At 42.4% G+C, this 21137-nt stretch overlaps 2 long non-coding RNA genes across 6 annotated transcripts in view; one reads left to right on the plus strand and one right to left on the minus strand.

The window, feature by feature from the left end:
• LOC146553739 (uncharacterized) overlaps positions 1–17975 on the plus strand; it is a 28170-nt gene extending 10195 nt beyond the window's left edge. For all 5 annotated transcript variants that reach the window (XR_014889599.1, XR_014889601.1, XR_014889602.1 and 2 more), the window contains exons 2-4: positions 284–375; positions 7955–8864; positions 17509–17975. This is a non-coding gene — a long non-coding RNA (uncharacterized LOC146553739). The remainder of the gene's footprint in view (positions 1–283; positions 376–7954; positions 8865–17508) is intronic.
• On the minus strand, positions 11738–20720 carry LOC146553740 (uncharacterized). Its single transcript, XR_014889604.1, has 3 exons — positions 20499–20720; positions 20334–20390; positions 11738–12092 (listed from the first exon to the last, which is right to left on the minus strand). It is a non-coding gene; the product is annotated as an uncharacterized LOC146553740 (long non-coding RNA).
• Between the last annotated feature and the right edge of the window lie 417 nt (positions 20721–21137).

Raw genomic sequence — 21137 nt, forward strand, 5'->3', positions numbered from 1 at the left:
TGTGGTATAGTTCCTTCACTAGAAATACTTTGTGTAACTTGTCCATGACATCTTACATTTATAGTTTACAGTATGCGCAGCACAAAATAGATTTAACCTTGCAACGAGGCAAAATAATGTAAAGTGCACAGAGGAAAAATACAAGGAAGTAAACAAGTTTTAGAGATTGATCTTAGCTGTATGGTTAACAAACACAATGCATTCCTTTCTTCTCCTGCCTCGTGTTTTCATCCACTGCCTCTAAATCACTGCTAACTGATTTTCCTTTCTTTTATCTTTGAAGAAAAATGCCGGGAATTTCAGCCCCTTATTTATCACCTCACAATGAAGTCAAGCTGCCACCAGACAAGATGAGGAGCAGCAATCAGCCTGCAGGTGAATACACAAAATAGGAAGACGTGCATGATGAACGCCGACGTTGTTTGCTTCCATATCGGTAACAACCCACGACAGGGTTGCGAAGCGCAGAAGCAAGCGTGCATCTTTTTGTCTTATGCAGCTTGGGTAGCTTTAAGAGTGAATCCAAGAGGTCAAACCAGAAGATGCTGGAGGCTTTCAGAAAGTTTTGCATCTAGATTCATCAGCCAGCGATGGAGCTTTGCTGGTGGTTGATTGTTGTCCATATTTTGTTGAGCTGTGTGACCATAGTGGGCTGTGTGTGGGTGTGAAAAAGCCAGAAAGAGACACAGACTAAGCCTGAATTTTGAAATACTTAAAAATATATATATTATTTTTATTATTTAGTATCAAATGTGATTTTTTAAGTGTGTTGCTGTAATTCTCATAAACCCTTTCAAAGCAAAAGGGGCATTAGGAGACACATTTACTGCCATTTTTATTTTGTGTAAATGTCAGTTTTATACCTTTCACATATATGCAGGAATATGCATACAGGTTGTAACAGCCGTAGACTGTGGCCTGCAGCTATGAGAGAGTGCAAATGGCCCGATCTAAGCGAGTGAAGTAGGACCTCCATGTTGAATTCCATCATTTCTTTTCTTCCTTTGAAGTATTAACATTTTTTACGTCGTATATCACCCCCTCCTCCCCCCTTTCCCCTCCATCATTCTCACACTTAGACACACACGCATGCACGCACTCACAACTCTCTTTTCATTCTCATACATTCAGCGTTTTATCCCTTTAAACACTATGATCCTATTTGTCAGGTGGAGTGTGTGGTAGGTGCAGGGGAGGTTGCCGTGTAATCTTTGCTGCGGTTCTTTATCCCGTTAGGAGAGCGGAGGCGTAGGGCTCACCCAAGGTTTGGACCTGCTCATGTGGAAAGAGTGTTTGGGTGGCTCTGTCCTTTTTGCCCCTAATGCCTTGATGAGCCACCCTCCCCTTCATCCAAAAATCTCTGATTGCTGGGAGCAAAGCATCGATCAGCATAAAGCTATAGCATATGCATAATTCGGTTTTAGCAGCAGCATTAAGTGAAAACTGTAGAGTGACTTATAAGGTTAAAGATTATTGAAAAAATAGATCATTTTAAGGCTGCTGAGAAACATAACCAAAAAAAAAAAAATGATATAATTGCAGTTATTGGAGCAAGATGGAAACAGAAACATTCCTGGCTTTAAGGCCGTCAGAGCGTTCCCTCCAATTCCCTCTTAAATAGTCGAGAATAAGGAATTAAACGGTAAGTACATATTGTTAGCAAGGTCAAATCTTCGTGGTTCCACAACCTTGAAGCTCAATGGAAACCTCAGTTATTCAAATTTAGGATGGAGTTCTTTGAATCGCCCAGATTTTCCCAAGCTTTACATTAGCATATGCAAGGAGCGGCCTGTGCTGCTGTTTTCTAAAGTGGATGTAAATTATAACCTCAGTATTATACAGGCTGATAGGAGATAAATCTCTGCAGTAATGCATTGCAGTGAATGGTGAATGGGGGTGGGGGGTGGTATTGTACAGGGTCTGAAGTGTGTGTGTGTGTGTGTGTGTGTGTGTGTGTGTGTGTGTGTGTGTGTGTGTGTGTGTGTGTGTGTGTAGTACTGTACAATAGCCCGTGGCAGATGGAACACAGACAAGCACTTGCTAATAGTCATGCTAAACTCTCTTTTCACTGGCTTTAGTTTCTACAGATTTTTCCATAATTTCTGAGACAAATTAGAAATTTTAAGTCGGATGCAAAAACTAAAAAGAAAAAGAAAAGAAAAAAAGAAAGAAAGGGAAAAAATATGCATTTCAATGTTGGTGAAAGAATTTTGAAAGTGTGCGCACATCGTTTTAAAACAAATATTAACACAGGGAGATTACTAAGTCGAAATTTGCACTTGTGCGGTCCAAAAGGCTGAGAGGCTTCAGGCCTCGCGAGCAGAGTGGAGATCTCTTTGGAATCCCTATGCAAACTAGGGCTTGAATAATGAGATGTATTTATGAAGGGCTGGGAAGGGGGTCCTGCTTTTGAAAGCCAGTAGGCTGGAGCCTGAATGGGATAGAAGGAGGAGAAGGGTTGGTGTGTGTGTGTGTGTGTGTGTGTGTGTGTGTGTGTGTGTGTGTGTGTGTGTGTGTGTGAGAGAGTTGGGGGGGATCTTGAACAAGGGGGAACCAGGGTGTGTATGTGTGTGTGTGTGAAGGGGGGTACAAGGGGCCCCCAGCAGCCCAGGCCTCGGCCAGGCAGCTGTGAAAAGGGGTCCCGTCTTTTTCCCACGCCCAGCAAGACGCGAAACACTGCCGCAGCTCGCTAGGGTCAAGTCCCATCGCTAATATATACACACATACATGCACACGCATGCACACACACATACAGCAGAGAGCTTGTTAATTTGCAAAAGTTGTGCAAATTAACAAGCTGTCTGGGAAGCTCTGCGACACGGGGACACCTGCTATTCTCCCAGAATGCTTTGCACTCCCATCAAGGGGCCACTGGGCCTTGATGAGAGAACAATTAGGTCATAACTTCAACTTGAACTTAAAATTCTGCTGAGCATTGAAGGGAGCCTGGATTTCTTTCCCTTCATACTCACATTGTGATCTTGTTTGAGCGTTGTTTGTTTTCGAGTAGTTTAATTCTAATATTTTTAAAAAGCTTTTTTTATTTTATTTACTATGATGGAAAGCTCTGATAGAGCTCTTGTGCAGCTTCTGATATGTCCACTCACACAGGCTCCAGAGACAAACTTGATCTGAGACCTTAACTGTCAACTTGGCATTATCTGCACACACACGCACAAAGAGAGAGATGCTTCAGAGAAACAAAAGGAAAAAAAGCACAAATGGGGAAAAGTTTACAGAGAGATGAAGCAGCTTTTGAGGATCATTTTAGAGCTTAACCTCAATGCGACGTTTTGTCCCTCAGTAAATACAAAATGTTATCTGATGAATAACAGATAAATAATTATAATCAGAAAAAGGAATGAAAATAATTCCCTTTAATTCAGGTGATCATCTGGTGCCTCTTTACCCCACATTTTGTGTTGCATGTGTCAGTTAGTTTGATCATGAGTTCATGTAAACCTCTCTGAAATGCCGTCCGTGGCAGCGGCTGCTCTTTTTACCTCCTTCCCGATGAAGCTAGGGTCCCACCCATGGCTTCTTTCTATCTCTCTCTCCAGATACTGGCACACCAATCAAAATGGTGCAGCACTCACTTCCCTCCCCGTTCGTCTCCGTCGCTGCTTCTGAGCAGTGTCACACTAATTCGGTTCCCCCTGCTTGCACGGGCTCCTCACTTTAATTCCACGCCACGAAAAAACATGCCCACCATCCCCGCAAATAAATTACCATGCATCCTCTCTCCCTCTCTCTCCTTCGCCCCTTTTTTCCTTTTTCACCCCAACTGTCCCTCCCTCCTCTATCTCGTCCTCCCCTCCTCATTATCATGTTCCCTCCTATTCAGATGAGTTTCAAATAGAGAGGGGGACCCTTCTAATTAGCTCTGTAAAGATGCTTTGTCGTGGTCAGTGTGGCCACCAGTGTGTGCATTGAGAGAGGATGTGTGACAGCTAGTGTAAGCATTGAGAAAGTGTGTATGGGCCCTTAATGAGGTTTGTTAGCTGAGTGTGTATCCTGCTGTTTGAATACATCCTCAGCAGCCTTTGAAGGAAGGGAAGAGATGAAGACAGCGAAGGAGGAGAGAGAGAGAGAGGAGTCTGTCAGCCTGGCAGGTTGCAGGATGCAAATGATGCATTTGTGCCCGGCGTGGTTTCCATTTGAACAGCAAATGAGATGAGAATAATGTTGTATGTGTGTGCTGCACATGAAAACTGCAGGAAATATGCTGGGTCATCATGCTCATCAGATGTTCGGAGGATTTCCTGTGCTTTCAAATTTTGCGATGAAAATAAAAACCCTTTGGGGATTTTTAACAAATATATATTTATATAAGACACTAAAGCGAGCAGAGAATCCAAAAGCAAGCAAATGTTTGCTGAAAATTAATCTACCAGTTCAGCATGATCGTAGCTCCAAGAAAGTCGTCTGTAAACAGTTACTGGATGAATGTGAGGCAGGTGCAGTGAGGGACTGATTCAGGTCATCGTTTGCGTCAAAGGGCAAGAAAAAGCCTGCAAGCTAGTTCCATAAAGAGGAGAGGGCATTATTGTTGCAGAGTATTAGTCTTTTTGTGGTGAAGTCAGAAAGAAACAACGACGGAAGGCTCAGTCAACGTAATGATTCAATTAACTGGCGATCAACTAAAAAATTGTGGAAATAAAAAATATATATATACACATAGACATACATATATATATGCAGAGTGAAGGTAGTGGCTGTGGTGGCAGAGTGGAGGAGATTAGAAATGGCTGGAAACAGACGAGAGCTGAAGGTGGAGGGTAGACGGCAGAGAGAGGAAAAAATAGGTTAGGAAATGAGGGATTGTATGGAGCCAAAGAGCCGACCTGCTGGGCCTGCCTGCTGCCTCAGAGATTGTAAACTGTCACTCAGGATGCAGACAGACAAGCAAGACAGACATCATTTGCCCATTTTACCCTCGAATACTGAAACTGTCATCCAAGCAGCCCCCCTGCCCCTTCCTTTCTGTTTTTTTTGTCATCCCTCCCTCCATTTGCAGTCACTTTTGTTTCTGTACATACAGCTAAATGAACTGCCCGGTCTTTTTTCCCCCCTCTGTCACAGTTCCTCCGATACTTCCCTTTCCTTGGGTCGCTTTCTCTGTTGATGAAATGAGTCAGCTCCCAGTATACTCTCCCCTCTCATTGTTGGATGGTTCGTTGCCTCTCCATAGGAGGTAGAGAGTGTTTGGGCTTTTTCCCCTGTTTTACCAGTTTAGCAGTGTAATCCTTTACACTGGCACAATGAGCTCTCACTCCAGCCATGGGATCCTATTAGGCTCCCAGAGAGACACAGGATCTCCATAAACATTTTCCAACTACTCCTCCACCCCCAGCCCCACTACCTCGTCACCACCTATACAGCCTGCTGGCCTTAAACACTGTCAAACTGATAGTTTCCTTTATACATTTTAAGCAGAAGTCGCCCCTTTGTTTTGCAGGAGATTTTTACCTGTCTGGGAAAAGGAAGGTAGAATAAAAGCTTTTACACCTACATTACCAACGGATTGTTAACGCTGTCAGCTTCACTCCCAAAACAGTGCTCCCTTACAACCATGCAGAGTGTATAACAAGCAACTCAGAACGAGCAAATGCTTGTTATACAGTCTTTGGATGACCACTAAAGATGTTTCAAAAATGCTGAAGTCGTTGGAGATGATGTGATTCCTGCTCTCTGCTGCAAATATGAAGCCATTAAAGTGCAGATAAATTCCCATGTCCTTCATTTCATGCACATACTGTACATCAAATTCATCTCTGAGTTTCACTGGAACAAACAAAAGCAGGCAAACAATTTGGTCCTTCAGATCCAATGAAAAAAAAAAAGGGGGGGGGAGTTGGATGTAGTTAAAATGCACCTGCATCAAAAATGCTGCTGCTTTTATTACCAGTTGGTAAAATTTGTATGAAGAGTCTGACAGGGACACGGTGGAAGAAATGTGGAAATAAGGTCACCAGGCAAAAACAGACGAGGGGCGTTGCAGTTATATGTTAAATGTAAAGTGAAGTGTACATTTTATTCAGTAATGTGTTTTATTTTAAAAAAATGAATGCACAAACTGTTTGCTGGGTTAGTATGTATCACCAGAGCATGCCACTGAAAACCTGAATAATGAGGCACCTCTATGGCTTTGGTTGAACACGTATACCAAAAGACTGCAGAGGTCTGGCTTCAGTTCCACCCTGAATGCTTTCCTGTTTGTCAACCCTCTTGCTCTCTCTCCTACTTTCCTGTTTATTCTCTACTTTATTGTCCAATAGATGTTAAAAAAAGGAAAGAAAATAAAAACATGAATAAGAGAAGCCCATAATACGAAACCATTAAAGAACTTTTGCGTTAGTTTTGTGGTACGTTAATATGGATCCACCAAGCATATAATATAATATAATATAATATAATAGTCTGCAAATCCCCAAAATACAGCTTGCTATCCTGGCTTGGTACTGGCTATGTGTGGTTTGTTCAGTATGGCTCCATCTATTTCTTGAAAATGTCCCAAGCATATTTTTGACAGGAACCCAAAAAATTGCATTATTTATATTTAAATAATATACTAGACAAACCCCATAACCACATATGTGTGATCAAAGACAGATCTGCTTCTTTCCAGGCTCTTCTTCACAGCGATTAACTAACAAGAAGAACATATGTTCTACATATTAACCGCTCCGAAGCAGAGGCTGAATCACGCTATTATTTCTCCTCATTAATTCTCCTACAAATGAAATACAGAACCAGGCATCCTTAGTAAATTGCACACTGCAAAATATCAGTTAGCACAAATATTTCTAATGTGGCGTCTTTAATTCATGCTTTGAAAGTCGTTTCATGGGATTCGGAATAAACCATCTGTTAGTAGTCTTTGCTTTTCCCACATCATATTTTGCACCACTGTAAATGCGCGAATAGCTTCTTCACGGTGCTCGCTCATAAAATTGACAACATGCGAGCGGGACGGAAAATAGATGGAACGTCTGATGCTGACGTTGGTGACGTCTCGCTGTTTTGTTCCTCAAGTCCAAAGCCATGGGTCGCAGGGCCTCCCCTCTGCTTCTCTACCTCCCTCCTCATACACAAATATCCCTCAATCTCCTGTTTGTCTCTCTCCTCCTGCACCCCCTCACCCTTCCTTCTCCTCCCATCTTGATAATGCAGCTCTTTTCTTTGTCACTGGGTGGAGGGCTGCCCTGAACCAACATTGTGCCCTATGCTGGCTGTAGTGGGGGCCCCTATTGTGTGTGAAGGAATGGCGAGTTAACACCCATGTCTGAACTCTCTCAATGGCTGCATTGTGTCTGAATCTTCCTCCGGCTCGCTGGGCTACTCCCGTTGCTCCTTCCATTATATGATGAAAACACGCACATTACTGTAAACTTAAATTCCCTAGCAAACTATCCCATGACTGGCTATAACTGTGTTAATCGTTTTCCAGGAGAACACACCGAGCTGAGTCTCTCAGCTGATAGAAACTAGGGCCAGTGTGTGCAGGTTACTCGGGGAGGCTCCTTCAATTCTTATTTTTTAAAGAAAAGAACAAAGAAGCACAAAGGATTATAGCGTATTAGCATGATAACAGGTTTCAGAATACTTTTATAATATTTCTAGATGCATATTGGTACTGTTGTTAATAATTCCTCACGGTTAAGGTTAAATGTAAATGATTTTAACGTGAAAAATTCATATTTGTGCATAACATTTTAGAAAAACGAACAGAAATTGATGCTTCTGTCTTTCATACAGCATGTTGAGAATTTTTATTCGTTTCTGTACAGCAGTGGGAGCCTTGGGGCGGGTTACAAAAGAGCAAGTTGGCGTTTTCTTCCCACGTATTTTTAATCAAAGTGTTAGTGTTTGCATTTGCATTTGCATTGAGCAGAGGGATGCTGAATGCCAAAGGTGAGATTTTGAAAAACACTCTCTATTTTCCCTTTTTCAGATGGAAACAAGGGTGGGTGGTTGGAAGGCTGGATAAAGGCTGCTGGATGACTGAACTCAGAGACCCGGCGCAGCTCATCATCATTGCCATGGGCTCTTGTCTTCTTCCTCTCCTCCTGTGGCTTGTACCTCCATCCAGGGGTCCAGTAGAGCCAGTGAAGCCCAGGCGGGGAGCTAGTGAGTGGGCCGGGAAGGATGGAGAAGGTCCCCAAAGGCTCAGATCACCTCTGGAGCTACCGGCATGCAGGAGAAATCAATATGAAACAGAAAACCTTCACAGCTCTGAGTGGGGTTTCCTGTGTTTTAAGTGTGTGGCCTACGGGCCTGCAGACCTCCAAAAGACAGGTCCTGTGTGGTTCTCTCAGCTGCAGCCCTGGCTCCTTGGACTGGACCTCAGTCCCAATCTCCACTGGCTGTGTGTGTGGTTCTGCTGAAGGGGATTTCTCCCCAAATAATACCCAATGCCCAGAACGTTGAAAGACTGCCAAGAGGGATGCTCCTTTCTCTTGCCTTTTTTTTCCATCATAAGATTGACGTATCCCCCCAACCTCCTGCCTCGGGCTGATTAAAAAAAAAAACAAAATAAAAAAAAAAACACAGTTCGGGAGCTCTACTTTTGACTCATTCTCCATCCTCGACTCGCCCGTTGTTTATTCCCCCAACTAGTTTTTACATTTGACAAAGAGACAGATCTTTATTTTCTCTACCACTCGCTTGGCTTGCTGTTACTATGGTGAGCTGTAGACACGTGTCTGTTCAAACAAGAAATACTGGCACACGAAGTATGAGCTTTTTTTTTTCTCCATGATGTCTATTATTCAATTTCAGACTGTTTAAAAAAAACTGACTGAACAGCAAAGAGGGCTGGAGATCATAGAGCAGAGAGACCTTGTAGTGGAGATGGTAAAATGGCAAGTATCTCTCTTTAGCACTTCACATTTTCCACTCTATGAACTACTCTGAATGTGCTGTCATTACATCACACATTGCCTAAAATAGCCTGTGACAGGGAGAGATGGTAACTCGGCATCCTTTGAGGCCGATTTAGGATTACAGCTGTGAAAAAAAAGAGGTGTTTCTTTAATTATAAGATGCCACTCGTGCTTTCAATCTGTACTCTCGCTGTATAATTCTTATCTACATCACAGAGCCGTGTGTGTGTGTGTGTGTGTGTGTGTGTAAATGGACTGTATATGTTTGGCCTTGAGTGTTTGAGCTGCGAGCAGCAGCAGCAGTGTGCACCCACATCTCCCAAACTGCTGTCGTCGTCACAGTAATGCGGCGTGGTTGTTTCCATCCAGATGGGCACAGCTTCAGACAAAATGGCTGCCAGTCTTTCCCTCTGCCAAAAAATGGCGAGTGCATCCCCGTTGTCTGCCATCTGTGCGTCAGTTAGCTGTTGTCGTCGAATGCAAATCAAGGCTAATTGCATTTGCATAACCTCCGAACATCACGTCGTCGGCATGAGCTGGTAATTGATCCTACGAAGGCACACGTTGGCGACAAGCGAGCAGGAGCGAAGTGATGTTTTAAAGCGTACTCCATGCCGTTTCTTTTTGGGTTTTGGGGGGGGGGGGGGTTCTTTCAAGGTGCGAGTATTCGCACCCAGAAATGTGTTTGATAGGTGTTCGGTCCATGCTAGATCAACTGTCTAGACATACTGTGCCATATGGTGCGCTTGCTTGCATGTGATTCCCTCGCATGCAAATGTGACACTGTACAAAAGATTAAGCTGGGGCTTTGTTTAATCAGATCGCGCTCTGTCACGCATGCACACTCGCAGTTGGGGTTTTTTTTTTTTTTTTTACACACAGACATACATAATGCACAGATGAAAGCATTAAGCAAACAGAGAGGCTCAGACATGCACACAGACTCTAATTAAGTAGGGATCCATAGGCCCAACAAACTCCAGACACACAGACCATAATAGTCTCATTTTCATGCACATGGGTGTCTGGTTACCATGGCACTGAGCAAATCATGGGGTGACTGATTTTGCTAGAAAAGAGCTGCAGATGAAAAATATAAATAGGCCGCAGCACAAAAATTGCCGCCTGAAGACTGGCGGATTGTAGCTTTGAAGTATCGCATGAAAAACGGGAGACGCCTCAGCTGCACCTATTTGAGACTTTGGAAATGCACCTTTTTCTAAAATCGGGGGGGGGGGGATACAGAATGCGTTTGATCCCGTAACCATGCATAATAGCATTCTGCACAGCTCCTCACAGCCGCTTTGTGTAAATGAACATGTCACGTTTTCTGTATTACAGTTACGGCACTGCGTCATTGTGTAGTCGCATCTGATCGAGCAGGTCTTGTTTTTCGGTGTTGGGGGGTAGTGGTGGTGGGGCCGTTAATTCAAGCAACAATGCGGCGCTCGCATTTGCATTTGCCCATCAAGGCAGCTGCTGCTGCGCCAGTACAGTTAGGTCTACTGTGGGCAGCAAAATGGCGGTCACGCAAATCATAGGGTCTGTCTGCTGGTCGTGGGAGCTGAGGAGAGAAGAGGGAGGAGGCGTGGGGGTGGGTTGGGGTTGGTTGGGGTGGGGGAGATTTTGGGGTGTCTGGTTTGGGAGAGGGTTGTGGGGTCTAGACTGTAGGATGGGATTGGCGGGGTGTGCACAGGAGGGGAAGATGGAGTTGGGGCGGGGGTGTAAGTGGAGAGGTTATTATTTGATGAGGGGGGCGTCTGGTTTTAGGAGAAACCATTAATGAGACACTGGAGGGTGGTGGTGGGGGGAGTTTAGTTTGTCTGCATTTGTGCAGATTTGTCTGCATTTCGGCCATTTGCATAGAACGGCGAGGGTGCCCATATGCTGCGCGGCGAGGCAAATTCAGTCACAGTCTTTTGAAGGTCTCCCTCGCATGATCACACGAGAGAAGAGAGTGTTGCGCCCGTCCGTGTTTGGCGGTCACATTATTTGTGGGAGAGCAGCAGACGCGCGCTCAGAGCCCGTTTCTCACAAAAAACACGTAAACACCCCTACTACACAGGAGCCTCGTGTTCGTTGCATCACCGTTTCTGTCCAGCCAATGTGGAGCTGCTTTCAGCCAATGACAAACGGCAAAGAGTCAGGAAGAGGAAAGAAAGGCGAGGCGAGTCATGAGTTTACCCTTGATGTGCTGGAGAAGAGGGAACAAGCAAAACAGAGGGATGCAGAGGATAGTGGGAAGGGGAATGGCGACACGAGACCAGCGCTTTGCAAGATAGCGGACCGAGTTTTATGGTGAAAGAATACAGACGTTTATTAGAAATATACATGATCGCCGTGCTGTGCTGAATCAAAGGGTTTTTTGTGTGTGTGCCAGTCAGACTGATCAATTTGAGAGGGAAGAAGGGAAAAGGAAAGCTCGCCACCCCCCCATAGTATGCACTGAGCTGTAAAGACAGTGCATGAGGCCCACAAATGTCAGACAGTCAGACACAGATACAATACTGATCTCCATAATTACCTGTATGAATACAGCCGTGTTTAAAGTGTGATTGTCCTCCGTGCAGGAGGTCTGAGCTCGGAGCGTGGGAATCTAGCGAGCAGATATGCAGAACAGTCGGCTGCCGGCGAGACAGCCTCGGCAGCATGAATGCTGTCGTAGCAGGTGAAAGAGGACCCTAGAGTTCATGGGTCAAGGCCAGTGAAGGGGTTGTCTGGTTCATGACTCTGTGTGTGTGTGTGTGTGTGTGTAGGGCCTCTCTGGTTGTTGTCTGGGTCTTGCAAGATGCAAATGAAGTTTTGAGACTGTTTGATAAGCACTGCCGTCTATTATTAGCTCAGTGTGGTTGTTCAGAGAGGACTGGGCGTAGACTTGGACAAGCGCTCCTTCATCATCTTGTAGTCACAGCAGAGTAGCAGACAGGCAGATAGACAGGCCGCCTAAAGTCAGACCTCCCCTGCTGAAAGTGTGATTGTGTTGTCTGGAAGCCTTTTCTCTCCACATCTCTGCTCTCTGGGACATTTCTTCTCTGAGTGACATGTTGGTCTCAGGCTCTCCAGTGTGGTGCCTGTCTTTGTTTCTTGCTGACTGACTGCAGCTTTGTACCAAGACTCCACATTTCCATGATGGAGGAAATCCAGAGTCCTCTGGTTCAGACCGTTTATTCACATGCCAGGAATTTCTTTCTTCATTATTGTCCAAAACTATGAAAAAAAAAATGTTGTGAAATGTTTTCTGATTTAAAAGAACATCTACAATGTCCATGTTAAAAATTAGTATTACTCCAGATCTGATTAGTCCCCTAAAAAACTGTATTTACTGTTGTTAGATTAACACTTGCCAAAAACCAGTGACCAGCTGATGATGAAAACTGCAACTATATACAGATCATTAAGTACACCTGTTCAGCTGCTCAAATAATCAACAATAATCAAATCAGCCAATCATATGGCAGCAACTTGGTCCATTTAGGAATTTCGATGTAGTCAAGACAAGCTGTAGAAGTTTAAACCGAACATCAGAATGGGGGAGATGCTTGTTGGTGCCAGACAGCCTGCTCTGAGTATTTCAGAAACTGTTGATCTACTGGGATTTTCCCACACAGCCATCTCTAGGGTTTACAGAGAATGGTCTGACAAAGAGAAATATCAAGTGAGCTGCAGTTCTCTGGGTGAAATGCCTTGTTTATGCCAGATGTCATACTGCTCTGAGCTGATAGGAAGGCAAGAGTAAGTTAGTAACTTTTTACAACCTTGCATATCTTGTCTGATGAGTCTCTCTATTTTTGCCATGACATTCGGATGGTAGAGTCAGAATTTGGTGTAAACCACAAGCATGGATCATGTGATAGTCTAGGGGATATTTCCATGGCACACCCTTTAACCTGACTGTTTCCAGCAGGATAACGCATCATGTCACAAAACTAAATCATCTCAATCTGGTTTCTTGAACATAATGAGTTCACTGCACTCAGATGGCCTCCACAGTCAACAGATCTCAATCTAATAGTTTGATGCTATTATGTAAATATAGATCAACATATCTCAGGAATATTTCCAGCACCTTGTTGAATCTATGCCACCCAGAGTGATGGCAGTTCTGAAGGAAAAAGACAACCCTCTACTAGCAAGGTGCACCTAACAAAGTGGCCGGTGAAGGTAGATGTGAATTTATAAAAATGAACATCTTCATTAAGAACTAATTGTGCTAAACCCTCTCAGCCTGGTCCTGTGCAAGCTCATAGGAGCACATATCTTGGCGTGATGCGTTCGTTGTGCGACTAAAGGTGCGTTACTTACGGTATCCCTTTAAGAGAGACAGCATTACCTCATCAGGAGATGTGTAAAGGAAGGAAGTGAGTGAATGGGTGTAGGAGCGCAATGCTAACTCTCTCCATTCCTTTATGTTTGGGGATCCAGGCTTCATTAGCTCTACAGAAAGGGACAGCTCCCTCCCAGTCCCCTCAATAGACCCATAGACCTGTCTCTGGCAGAGGCTCTGGCTCAGTGGGGAGTGTGTGTGTGTGTGTGTTTGCATGTGCTTTTCTGATCCATTGACACACCACTCATAGTTTCTCACTCATGCCCAAAGGAAGCCTGGCAGGGACACTTTTAGACTCTCTCGCTCTCTCTTTGTCCCTCACTCTTGTTCTCCCTCACATTATTGTCTGCTTCACAAATTTTTTTTTTTTACTCCTCTCACAGAACTGGACATTCAGTGAAGAGCCATATGCTGTACAGGATACAGACTGTTTTATTTGTCCCATTTTCACTTGAATCAGTTAGTGTTAATCTTTTTTTTAATACTTATATACATATTTCTGATTTTGCATGAAGCTTCTACCTTAAAAAAGGGGCGAGAATATTTAAAGTTTTACATATTAATGTCTGCATTAATCAGTCCTTTATCTTCTTTCATTTTTATGCTAAAATCATTCATTACTTTTATTGACACTATTGGGATTCTGTTTGAAAGTATTCTTCCATGTACTTGCATGTTCTGTGGAGGGGGTCTGACCATAACAGTGGTCTCTGTCTGGTTAAGGCTTAGGCTTAAACACCCTCAACCATGTGACATATATTTTCCCCATGTTTCTTCTCCCTTATTTTCCTCTATATTAACAGCAGCCACAAAAATCTACCTTAAAAAACGATATCTCTGTATCCGACTAGATTTAATTCTAATTAGAGTAGCTTACCTTGTCACACTGCTTTATACTATCAGCTGGGTCAAGCACACTGATGAATGTGATGCAGTTTGTAAAAAAGCATGAATAAAAATCTAGAAACACAGAAATGCAGTGATTTCCCTCTACAGTTAGCATTGCACGTCTTTTTTTCCCCATCCGGCAATGTGTGCAGGCAGCTATTCGGGGTCCTCGCCTAGTGAGAGCCAGGAGACATGTATGTATATATGTATGTGTGTGTGTGTGTGTGTGTGTATGTATATATATATATATATATATATATATATATATATATATACATATATATATATATATATACACACATGTATATATGTATATACATGTATGTATATATATATGTATGCAAACGTGCTGGATGGTGGTGGGATGTCAGACATGATTAGCATGAGCAGCTGCCATCGCTTCTTCATTTCATTGTTGCGGTGCTGCATTAATGAGCCAACTGCACATTAGACTGTCTGTGATACACACATATGTACGCTCACTCTCAAAAAGGTGTTATAAAGAAAGAAAACTGAGAGAAAGCACACATTTTAATTTGAAACACTAACCTCTGGGCTCACATCATTCATTGGCTCGGCGAAATGAGGCAACAATGATTAAGGCTTGGCGTTCATGTTCAGCTTACCTGCTGGTGATTAGTTACTCTTTAAATATTAATTTGTGGTGGACTTTAGGGTCATATCTCTAGTGGTTCAAGACGCAAGTGAAAGTAGAGTGAGGGAAACTTTGTTATACCTGGGGAGAAATGCAAGCTTTTACTCAGAAATAGAAGAGAGGGAGGAGGAATGAGAGTACGACACTGTACTTGTCCTGGTTTGTGGTTCCAGAGGGATAGAGACACTTTTGCATTTCCCTGCAAAATGCGATAGGATGAGCCCTTCAAACACACACGCACACACGCAAGTACGCATGCAAACCCACACACCTTGTTCTCTGCTTCTAAGTGAACCAGGACGAGATTTCTGCAGCTTTGTTGTTGAGGCAGCAGGAAACTTATTGCCCTAGATTTAAAGTAAACCTCCTGCATGCATGCAGCAGCTAACCGTTAACGCACTTTTCATGAATTCATCTCAAAACTGTCCTCGTCACAGATTCATGTCCCCCTTTTTTTGCCACCAATTCTTAATTATAAGCAGCATGCCCGACACTCTGAAAACTTCATGTGTGTATATTCGCATCCTCACACGTAACAGACAGCCCCTGACCTCTGACCTCGTCCTGCTGCGATGCTTTCATTCCCATAGGCTGAGGCTACTCGCACACTCACTCACACCGCTGGCTCTATTGGGTTAGCTGTCACTCGGCCACCCATTCAGGGCTCAGTCACGGCCACTTAGAGCGCAGCAGACTCGGGGATTCAGACGAGCTGTGATCCAATGACATGTATTTATAATGAGGGGGCTGCAGGGACGTCTTTGTTGGACGGACACAATGTCAGCATTAGGGTGTGTGTGTGTGTGTCGGGGAAGGTGGGGTTGAATATAGAAAGCAGGGAACTAGAGGGAGAGAGTCCACTTTACACCTACCCATACATACACCCTCCTCATCCAAATGCAGGCTTTTTCTCTATTTATGCCTCTCTTACTTTATCCACTCTGACACACACACACAAACACACACATTCACTCCGTCTCTATGGAAGAAGATTTAACTCTTTTCCATGAGAACATCCTTTAAAGGGTGACCTTGTTCTTGGGAAAATAGGAAGAATTTGGGGAAAAGTGTGTCCTGCACATAGGAGAGGTTGGAGAAGTTGAATGTCAGAGCTGGCATTTAGTGTTTTTGACCAAGTTAAGCCTCAGATGTTCTCAAAGGCAAGCTCTCGTGACGCCAGAGCTGAACATTTTGTCAAACGCGATAAATCAGCGTTACATGCTTTTGCTGATATGAGGTTTGCACGCTTGCTACTCGAAGACGCTCTTCTTTTGAAGTTTTCACAGCGGTGTCGACTGAATTCTCCGATTGATTAAAATAAACTTTGATAAACATAAGACACGAGAGTTAAAACTCTTCCCCTCTGCAATCAGCCGCATTCATCGCACATCGTTAGGTGTCTCGCGTATTGACCTAAACAACAGCCTATTCTCAAGGTTTGAGGTCAATTCCCAATTACTTCCTAAATGGACTGGTTTTTCTGATAGAGTCAGTGTGACTTAGCAATATACCATGAACATATGCAATGTAATATTATTTTCTAAGATCTAGAGTTACTTCCTCACAAATACATGAAACCCTTTGTAGTTTTTGTGGATTACAAGACTGTACAAAGGACAGAGGTAGGAGAAACAAAGACAAGCTAGAATATTATGTTAGCATGCCTCTCAGCTGGAAAAAGTCCATCACTTCCTGTGCCTGTCCATCTTTCTATGCCTCATATTTATATTTTTGGATCCAAGCATAAAGTTGCTGAATCATTTTAAGGATTGCAGTAATGCATTAAGCCCCCATCCTTCGTTCCACAATTTTTACCAATTGCTAATTATAAAAAAGATCAGAGTTGCATTTTAATCAAATAAAAGTCAGCCTGATAGCTTTCTCTGGTCGCTCCAGCTCTGATGTCTTTGGCAGGAATGCAGTTATATTCTTCTGTGTGTGTGTCTGTGTGTGTGTGGTTATTGGAGACAGGACTGTAGGCTCCCCTCTGCATACATTATCTGGTTGTTGGGACAGCGTAGGCAGGAGAAGAGCCCTGGAGAGCCCTACAGGCTCAGGAAGGCCCCCTCAATTGCCCAGTGTCTGAAGCCCTGGATCTACCCAGGGACTGCAGTCTAGCTCTGATCGCTTCAGTCATAACTAGCCTCTTCCTCCTCCTCTTCACAGCCCACGTACACCTTGATTTTTCTGCCGCCCCATCTGTACTGAACCAAGACACTAGTATTTCAAATCTATCAAATCTTAAGCGATTTTTGATTTTGCAGAAGGTTTTTGTTGAAAATTTTAACTTTGTGAAGGTGGTGGGTTTCCCATTTGAATTTATGGTAACGATTAAAAGTTTGGACACGTTCAGATTAATTCTCGTTCCTCTGCTTGTTGGTTTTTTTTATGTTCAGACATGACAGTGCAAAACCAAACGCAAGTGTGTGTGTGTGTGTGTGTGTGTGTGTGTGTGTGTGTGTGTGTGTGTTTAGCATAATTGCAGAGTTCCCTGTTGACTCTGTGCCCTTTTGACGCTCCAGACGTTGGAGGTCAAAGGTGAAGGAGTGCAGACTAGAACACAGACAGATATTAGTAGTCATGAGGAGGGAGTCTCCCCCTCGTCATACCCCGCCCCTTTTTTTTGTTAATGTAGTCCAAATCTGCTTCAACCCTGCCTGTGAAGAAAAATATGACAATTTCACTCTGTCTTTTTATTCCACACCCAGTTTTTATCTCTAATTTCTCATTTCCTCTGTCTTCATCTCCTCTTGCAGATTGACGGCGCAGGAGAAAAATCTGCTTGCGTTTGGCTCAAAGACCAGGCCTGTTCATCTGTTGTTTTTCTGGTGTATAACAAAACCTCAGAAACAAAGATTTTGTTGTAATATGGGTTAACATTGATATTTTAAAAACACCAAAAAAAAATGTTATTTCATTGTCTCTTAAGATGTACTTTATTGCCAACAAGCATCTGGGGTTGAATAAAGAAATGTATTTAAAGCTTTTAAATATATATTGTTTATTGAGAGCCTTGTGTTTTGTTTGCTGTCCACTGCTGTATTTGATGCTCGTCATTCGGCAAGAGTATAGAGAAAAATTTGAACTAATTTTTTTAATAAAAAGTCAGATTGATCACACCGCACTTTTATTTTTGTGCCAGTTTTACAATAAAGACTTTGTGTCTAATGTATATATATGTGTGTGTATAAACGCGCGGTCAATAAAGTAACATTAATTTGAACCTCCTATTTCCAGCTTTTTTTTTTTATTACTTAGTTTTCATTCTAAATGCACATTTCCCTAAAATATCTAATAAGTCTAATTTGGGCATGAAGCTGTCACATATTTTTATAAAGACCAAAAAATGATGGTGAAACTGATTTTTTAACATTCAGTTTATTTTCTCACATTTATTTCATTCATTATCGTAAGTCTAGCGCACTTATAGCTATTTACAAAACAATACTACCTCCAGTGTCTTGTTACATAAAGAAATATGCAATAGAGAAAACTCACACAATAACATTTTCACTACAGTTATTCTGACTTTTTGACAAACGTGGAAGTTTTTTTTGTTTGTTTGTTTTTTTATTTGATTTGTCTCAATTTGCTGGTTTAGTGCAGAGGAATAAACAGAAATATTAAATCTTTTTGTTTTTACTTTTTAAAAATTATTTTTGTGTAGGCCCACACATGCTATTTGCCATAAAAGACTGGTCTGTTTGTGCCTTTTTAAATCAAACAGTGAATGTAGAATTTCTTTTCTTCTAGCTCAGCAAAATTAGGCCCACACCAAACTGTGCTCAGACTCAGAGTGCAGTAGGTCAGGAAGATTGGAATATTTGCATTTTAAACAAACTGGCTTTTTGAAGCATTTAAACAAAAAGGGGGGAAAAAGATCGGGTTTTGAAGTTTTTAGCTACATATCTTTGACGTGGTTAAAAAACAAAAATGCTCGCTATACTGTCTACAGCACAGTTTTAATATTACTAACCAGAAAAGCAGGTGTATTTGTAAATCAAACACAAGGAGCTTAATGGTATATTATAATTCAATTTTTTACTTAAATTTTTAGTAAACTTAAAAAAAACTGCGCTGTTTAGAGATGGGGAAAGGACAGTGAAAGAAATGGTTCTTCTGGTGCTTTTATTTCAGGGAAAGAGGCAACGAGAGAGAGAGAGAAAGAGACTGTGGAGCCGCCATCATCTGAATGAATGCAAATTGGCGCTGCCTCCATCCGGCATCATGCCAAGTATCTATAGCAACCACATCCTCTGACAGCCTCCATCCATCCCTCCCTCCTTCACTCTCTCGGCCTAATTAGTCCTCTATCTTCCCTATAGCTCTTTTCTTCTGGTGTTTTTTTCCTCCCACTTTCCCAAAAATCTTTGCACAAAGGAGTGTGGACCGAGCTTCCTGCCCGGTTTAAGAAGCGAACCCCTTTTTTAACCTAATTCAGAAAGATGCACAGGAACACAAACACCCAAAAAATCAACCTTAAATAAAATAGGTCATTTCTTTCTAGAGACCTCAGTGCCTTTAAATCTACTCTGAGATCATCAGGATTATAATAATTGTCCCCCTTTTTTCAATTTGTTGGGTCTGTTCTCAGTATTGCGGGGGGGGGGGTTTCCCTTCTTTCATGTGTTGCTGCGTTCACGGTCAAGTTCAAAGCGGCAGAGCGGCCTCGGGCGGAGCAGCAGCTCCATCTGACCCAGTACACCTGCTATCTTTAGCCCCAAGAGCCGGGCTGCACCGCCACCTGCTGACCGACGTGTATTCCTGCAGCAGAAGGCGCTCAACCATTCATAGGGAAGCAGCGCCCTCGAGTGGTGATTAAATGTCATTACACGATAAACAGGCGTGAGAAGATCCATAAATATTTGGACAGACTAACATTAGTTTGAGTTATTGGATTTGTCACTAATTAGCTAACTCAGTGTTAAACAAGGACAATAAAACTAAATAGCATCCTAGGGAGATCACTTTTGAAAAACAAGGATATACGTTCCACTATCACTCTATTTTTTATGAATAAAGACTGTGTGGAGGCCAGGCTGTTTGAATCCGCTGCATCAGTGTTACCAAACGGCTAAGCTGGAGTCAGACAATAGTTTTTCTTTATGCACAGGCTGTGGTCAGCTGAGCTGCTGCTCTGAGATTTACTGTTCTTTGTGACTTTACACCACTGAATTCAACAAAATGTAAGGAGACGTTTCACGAGCCATCTTTCCCCAACACTGTTTATACTATCTTTGTTGGTAAAAAGGCTGAATTCAGTAAATGAATCTGAGTATCATCAACTTCAATTCAAGTTCTTAATATGTCCTCACTCTGACCATGAACACTACAGAAAACAGTCCAACACAGTGCTATACTGTTAATTCACCACACCACAGCAAGCTAGCCTGTTTATCCTGCTCCAAACTGCCAGTATTTTAATAATACATAGTTAATACAGCCCAGTTTGTTTTACAGGACGTTTCACAATAAGAAAAAAAATATATCAAATCATGTGGAGTTCCAATATCTGATTTAAGAATGATAACATTACATGTTTTACATTTCCAGTTTATCAAATGAAACTGAGCAGTCTTACCTTTAAATATAATCTTTCTTCTTCCTCTCCAGTACTGTCTTTCTTACTTCGTTCACTCTGTGAAACAAAGGAGTCATCTCTTTAGCTAGCGTGGTAAACTGCACAGAAACTGTTTTTGTTATCTGATATTTGATGAGCTGTTAGAAATGTTGCATTTGAAATTACCGGAAACTTGAAAATGTTACCCCACTTAAGCTAGCTCTTCTTCTGTACCAACAGCTAGCTAGATGCTGAAGTGCAACAACCACAGCTTGGACAAAAACAGCCCTCCAGATCGTTTGAGGCACCTTTTCTTGACAAAGAAACACGCAGATGTTAGTGCTGAATTTGTATATGTTTTTACTGTAACTATAAGTAAGTCTAACCCTAATGAGATGGCAGTGCAAGTGAAGGTCATCATTAGGCTAAAAACTTAAGTCTATCCGAGAGACAGTAAAAAATGTAGGATCAACCAAATCATTAACCTGGTTTGTGCTGAAAAAAGAAGAAATGCACTCATCAGCTCATCAACACCAAAGTGCCCCAAAGACCAGGGAAGACAACTAAAGTGCATGAAGACAGAATTATTGAATGTTAAGGAAAAACAACAACATCCAATCATGAGACACCTTCGTGAATCATGAATGTAAATACAACAGGTAAAAACCACTGGTTACACTCAAGAATATGAAGGTCAGATTATACTTATAGTTTATCATTATACAAATGATTCAAGTGATTCATTGGTTTCGTAAGAAATTTAAATATGAAAGTAGCTTAACAGGTTAGGAGACCAGAATCTATGAATATGTAAATAGTTTAGAT

Source organism: Mchenga conophoros, linkage group LG18, assembly GCF_057382185.1.
Source record: "Mchenga conophoros isolate Kocher_MC1m ecotype Shallow Benthic linkage group LG18, M_conophoros_male_GT1.1, whole genome shotgun sequence".
Classification (NCBI taxonomy): domain Eukaryota; kingdom Metazoa; phylum Chordata; class Actinopteri; order Cichliformes; family Cichlidae; genus Mchenga; species Mchenga conophoros.